The sequence below is a fragment of the Grammomys surdaster genome, unplaced genomic scaffold (assembly GCF_004785775.1).
Source record: "Grammomys surdaster isolate TR1022 unplaced genomic scaffold, NIH_TR_1.0 1162, whole genome shotgun sequence".
Lineage (NCBI taxonomy): Eukaryota > Metazoa > Chordata > Mammalia > Rodentia > Muridae > Grammomys > Grammomys surdaster.
The window spans coordinates 1269291-1276050 of NW_021605581.1; positions in this window are offsets into that span (position 1 = coordinate 1269291).

The window sequence follows — 6760 nt, forward strand, 5'->3', positions numbered from 1 at the left end:
AATTGTAGGGCACTAATATGAAAAGGCAAATGTATTTCTATATACCAACAATCATCCATATTATATATTAATCAAAAGAAGAGAATTACAAATTGAAGTTGTAAAGTTAAGATTTTTTTTTTTACTTGTCAAAGTATAGCACTAAGAGAGTGTACCCATATCTCACAGGGCTGGAAAATGTATTTATCATATGTATATCTGATATGAGACATATCCAGAACATATAAAAAGCTATTAAAAAAAGCAAAGACCATTAAAAATAAATAAGAACAAACAAATGGAAAATTCCAGTGACCAACAAAACAAAACAAAACAAAACTGTTAAAGGTGCTCTGCTGCATATGCTATCAGGAAATTTAAAGCTAAATGGCCATTTCATGGGGCTGGAAAGTGGTTCAGCAGTTAAGAGTCTGTACTGCTCTCCCAGAGGATCCACATTTAGTTCCCAGCACCCACATCAGGCATCTCTCTACCACCTGTATATCTCTCTCTCTCTCTCTCTCTCTCTCTCTCTCTTTCTCTCTCTCTCTCTTAAAAACATTTTTAAGAATGACAATCTTATGAGAATATATAACCATCGAACTGACTAAGATAGGAAAGGTGATATAAGGCAGAGTTGGGTAAGGCACCAAGAGTTATTGATATCCTTATATTCTGCTGCCACTCATATAATTTACTTTATAAATCAGTACAAATGCACTTTGGAAATCCATTTTAAAAAATGAGATGATTCATATTTCACAACCCCACAACTGTATTCCAAAGCAAAAAATCCAACAAAGGTAACTATTTCTAGCCATGAAGAGATTCAAATGTAATTATTGTTCATTTCTGCACTATTTGAATTGTCAAAACATGGAAACTACCAGAACACACACAAAGGGAGACTAAAGAGCAAAGAGATGAAATATATTTGCATGCGGCAGTATGGATGGATATCAAAAACAAAATTTTGATAAAGGAGACTACCCATACAAAGAAATACATACATTACTTTTATGTTAAATTTCAACAGAGAAAGCTAAACTGTTAAAGTCAGAATCATAATTACTCTTGGGAGAAGATGCATTATGGGAATATTTCATGTGGTTATCAGTTCAACTTGAAGAAAACTCTTGCAGCTACAAAACTACGACATATACACTTTTCTATGCCTGTTTTATTCTTTAACAGATAGTTTGGAAAAGAAGATAGAATAAATGTATTTTCAGACAGAATGACACCTGAGACAGTTTGCTGCCAACAGACCTAAAATAAAAGAAATTCTTAAGAGGGTTCTTCACACAGAGGAAAATGATCCCTTTATGGAAACATGGAAATGTGGGAGGAGGTGGAGTTCAATAGGACATGAGAACTAGAAGAAGAATTGCATAGTTTTCTTCCACAGATGACATACTTGGAAGTCTATGGACAGAGGGATGGGGTACGTGAGCCTTGCAGGATAAGCTAACATAAAAGCAATAGAAAAGAGTCAGTTTTATTTTATAGATTTACAGTGAATGTTTAAAAAGTGACATTTGTAAGTAATCGAATTTAAAACAGTAGGCAGAACAGAGGCACCAAGGACTGACTCTATTAAAACATTTGTGAGTTCTTTACCTAAAAAAAGTATGTAAGGCTGACAGAAATGAATACATGGAAGGCTCTTGGACTGTGACATCTAATATTGCAATGATGTAATCACTAAAGTTATGACCCAAGCCCCATTAAGGTAAGTTGTTTTATAAAAACCAACAGATTGATTTTAAAATCCACATGAAGATATAAGTCACTGTGGCTACTGGAGCAGTCTTGAATAAGATCAACTAAGTTGGAACATACACTGTTAATATCAAGGCTTATCTCAGTGCTAAGCAACTAAGTGATAAGCATACGTAGATAGGGAGAGAAGCCATCACTGACATTCAGAAACAGACCTGAACTTAGAAAAACACCACATACGCTTGGTCAGGATGTGGTGCTCTGTGGAAAAGGCAACTTACTAACAATTTGAACAATATGAACTAGAAAATCATAAAAACAACCTTGTTTCCCTATTTCATAACACGATAAAAGTTGATTTCAGCTGAACTATAGATCTAAATATGAAGGACATAATAATAAAATTAAAATGAAATACAATGGTGTATTTTATGTCCATAGACATATAAACATTTCTAAAAGTCAGAAAGCAATAAATATAAATAAATGAATGGTAAGTTGGGTTATAATAAAATTCTGTAAGTTGTTGGGGATTGGTTCCAATGCTTTGAATTAATCTGGCCCCCCTAAATCGAGAATCTTCATGTCCAAACATTGAAGGTCTTTGTCTCCAATTGGTTTTTGATTGATCAATAAAGAGCCAATGGCCAATGGCCGGCAGATAGACTGAGGCAGGACCTTTACATTTGTGCTGGCTAAGTACTGGGAAAAAGGAAGACGGAGAATCACCATGACTAAGGGAGAAGGATGGGACATGAGAGCTGCAGGAAAGAAAGCCAATCAGCCGTGTAAGAATTTGGGTAAGTGGTCCCTGGCCACTTCCCCAGTGGGCCTGGGGTGGTAGGGTAAGATTTAGGAGTTTCAGGAGTACTGGAGGAGAGTGTGTGCTAGCAGGAAAGGTTTAGGGGTACCCAACCTTTGACCTAGTCACAGCATGTCAAAAATTAACTGATGTGTGTGTGTGTGTGTGTGTGTGTGTGTGTGTGTGTTTCATTTGTTAATTCAAAGAACTCCTGGGCAGGTGTATGTATGAACTAAGAAAGATGCTTCACATCATTAGTCAGATTTGAAGTTAACATTACACTAATAGCCATGGGGCAGGCTGAAATGAGGACTGCATTCAAAGGAGTAGGAGGATGCAAGGCAACTGGAGGGCTTGTGTGCTCAGGTGTGGTTATAAATTGGCCCAGCTACTTAGGAAAGCTGTCAGACAGTATCTATGAAACTGAACATATGTGCACCTTATGGCCTCCAAGTTCTATTCTTGTCTTTGTGCTTGGCAACAAGTCACACATATGATGATCAAATACATGCAAAAGAATTTCACTCCACTATTGTTCTGCTACTGAAATTGGAAAACTAAATTGTCCATTATAGTAAAATGGAACCAATAGAATGGAACAACTGGGAAAACAACAAACTTTTGCTTCCAATAATAATGTAGATGAAAGTTATTGTAACAATTTGAGGAAAAGATAAGCTCAAAGCCCTGCATTCTCTGCCTTCATTCATTCTGTGTCTGTCTGGTTTACTTTTGATTCGAACTCTGCTTGACTATATTGGCATGCCAACTCCCAAGGGATCTGAAGGCAATAAATGTTAATGAGTGGTTGACAAAATTGATCATAATAAAACTCTATGATTTGCCTCCCTAGCCTATCTCATCCTCAAGCCTCCCTCGAGGCTGAAATCACAAATATCCTTATCCTAAAACCTGGAGTTACTTTAGATTCCAGGAACAATAAAGCCATACAGGCAAACCATACTAGCCTAAGATGAGAACAGTCTTTTATGGTGAAGTAGACTATCTTTAGAAACTACAAAGGTCTTCTAGGTCTGCTAGGGTGATTAGGAGCCCACCTTCAGTACTCTCCAGGTTGGTGATGGGTGAGATCACACCATGATCATGACCATTTAGTTATATATACCTCTTGGCCCTGTCTCAGTCCTCCTTCTGTTTAAACCCTACATTCCTTTTTTCATCTTTCTACATTGACTGTCCAAAGCATGTGGGAGGCAGACCAAGTTCATTTCAGTTTTCTGAAGGCAAGATGAATGAATGATAGCATTAATGGTAGTTAATTACCACCACTGTCTCCAGTACAAGCCTCTCAAGGAGGCCATGTATGCTGTATGCTTACTTTGCATACGTGGCCATGTTAGGGCAAATGAGTTTTGTAGATTAAACTGAATACATTTCTTGGGTATTTCTAGAGTATTCTATAATTGTATTCATGGAGTTTAGCCTAAGGCAAGTACATTGACAAGTACAAGAAATCAAAGTTGACTCACAGGTTGCTTTGGAAGGATCTGCCACCATGAATGTGTAATGCCTTTGCATGCTCTTCAAAGGGTTTAATCTGTGGTCTTACTAAGAAAACTCCAGGGTGGTGTTTTATTCTTTCCACAAAACTACATAGTCCCTATGTCATTGTTTACAGGAAATGCTAAGAGCACAGCCACAGATGACCTCATGTCACCATTCCTTCTGGTGTTTGCTAAGCATTGTTCATGTTGGGCATATTCAGGCTCAGCGACTTAGAGTGTCACTAACCTTTCTGTTTGTTTTCTAGGCAGATCTGTTGAGGTTCATATAAAGTCATTGTATCATGACTTTGTAAATATCTCCTTTTAATATCTGCCTTTAATTAGGGAAAGAATCCCACAGTCTCCCATAATACATTTGACAGTGGTAAGAGCAACTGTAGTTGGTTTTGATAACTATATTTTATTACCTAACGAACTATTTTACTGTTTTCTGACCCTTCTCTTCAGCATAGGTAGTTGAAGATCTCCATTCATTATTTATTGCCATGGAAATCATATCTAGGCTACCCCAGAAGACATACAGACCGATCTGAGTTTCTTGGAGGAGGTCTTGAGCAATCACTTCTGCTCTTTTCATTAATGTGTGTGTATGTGGTGGGGGGGAGATGACAGACTCAGACTGAGAGACAGAGAGGAAGAGAGAGGAAGAGAGGAGGGAAGGAGGGAGAGAGAGAAGAGGGAGTTTGCATGCTACTTCACTTGAATGAATACTCTGTTCTCAATCTCCTTATAAACATACTGTTTTGATTAGTTACAACCATGTTGACTCTTCTGGTCATGTTTCCTGTCTATGCTTGTGTGGATAAATGCTGTTGAAAGAACAATATGAGAGAAAACTGCCATTCATTCTGTATAAGGTATAAAATACCAGGGGTATATATATAATTCTTCACAGTGTCTTTTTCTGTAGTTAACTAACTCTGTCTCCATCTCACCTATCTTTCTCTTGCTGTCTCTCTGTCTCTCTCTCTCTCTGTCTCTCTCTCTGTTTCTCTCTCTGTCTCTCTCTCTGTCTCTCTCTCTCTCTGTCTCTGTCTCTGTCTCTCTCTCTCCCCCTTCCTCCCTCCCTCCTCCAATCTCCATCTCCTTCTATGTGCATGTGTGTTTGTAGAAAAGCATATATATGTGACTACTTATCTACGGTGATAATTCATGTGATTCAAGCTATATGGAGAGTTAGGCTCCTTAACAAGGTAGTATTATTGTAATTTTACATCAGTGGGCCTCTACTACTGAGTTTCACTGACATCTTCAAAAATGTGAACATGCAAGTCATGCTTACTGTACTCTAGTATTATCACCTTATGTGCTCCCTTCAATTAGAAGGAGCTCACACTCCAGAAAGAAATGGACCTTAGTGGGAAACATTCAAACAAAACAAAGTGATAGATCACAATGTCTGTAAGTTTGTCTACTAACATCTAGTACAATGTGTTCAGGAGAATCTCCAGAACAAACCTAGAAAGGTAAGGTAATATCCCTCTATAAACTAACAGTCTTCTATACTTGGACCTACAGCCAAGGACCCTCTGTTGGCTGGTTGTAGACAATGGGTATTTAGACTGATGGTGACCAGATGCCATATGAGGTTGTACAGAAGTGACAGGTGCCTCATGAATATGTTAGGAAGAGGATAGAGAAAGAAATTAGGGAAATGACACCCTTCACAATAGTCACAAATAATATTAAATACCTTGGTGTGACTCTAACCAAGTAAGTGAAAGATCTCTATGACAAGAACTTTAATTCTCTGAAGAAAGAAATCGAAGAAGATCTCAGAAGATGGAAAGATCTCTCATGCTCATGAATTGGCAGGATTAATATAGTAAAAATGGCCATCTTGCCAAAAGCAATCTACAGATTCAATGCAACCCTCATCAAAATGCCAACTCAATTCTTCATAGAGCTAGAAAGAGCAATTTACAAATTCATTTGGAATAACCAAAAACCCAGGATAGTGAAAACTATTCTCAGCAATAAAATAACTTCTGGGGAAATCACCATTCCTGATCTCAAGCTGTATTACAGAGCAATAGTGAAAAAAACTTCATGGTATTGGTACATAGACAGGCAGGAAGATCAATGGAATAGAATTGAAGATCCAGAAATGAACCCACACACTTATGGTCACTTGATCTTTAACAAAGGAGCTAAAACCATCCAGGAGAGAAAAGACACCATTTTCAACAAATAGTGCTGATTCAACTGGAGGTCAGCATGTAGAAGAATGCAAATCAATCCATTCTTATCTCCTTGTACAAATCTCAAGTGCATGTGGATAAAGGACCTTTACATAAAACCAGATACACTAAAGCTAATAGAAGAGAAAGTGAGGAAGAGCCTTGAACACATTGACACAGGGGAAATTTTCCTGAACAGAACATCCATGCATTATGCTCTAAGATCAAAAATTGACAAATGGGACCTCATAAAATTGCAAAGCTTCTGTAAGGCAAAGGACACTGTCAATAAGACAAAATGGCAACCAACAGATTGGGAAAAGATCTTTATCAACCCTACATCCGATAGAGGGCTAATATTCAATATATACAAAGAACTCAAGAAATTAGACTCCAGACAACAAAATAACCCTATTAAAAATGGGGTACAGAGCTAAACAAAGAATTCTCAACTGAGAAAATTCGAATGGCTGAGAAGTACCTAAAGAAATGTTCAACATCCTTAGTCATCAGAGAAATGCAAATCAAAACAAACCTGAGATTCCACCTCA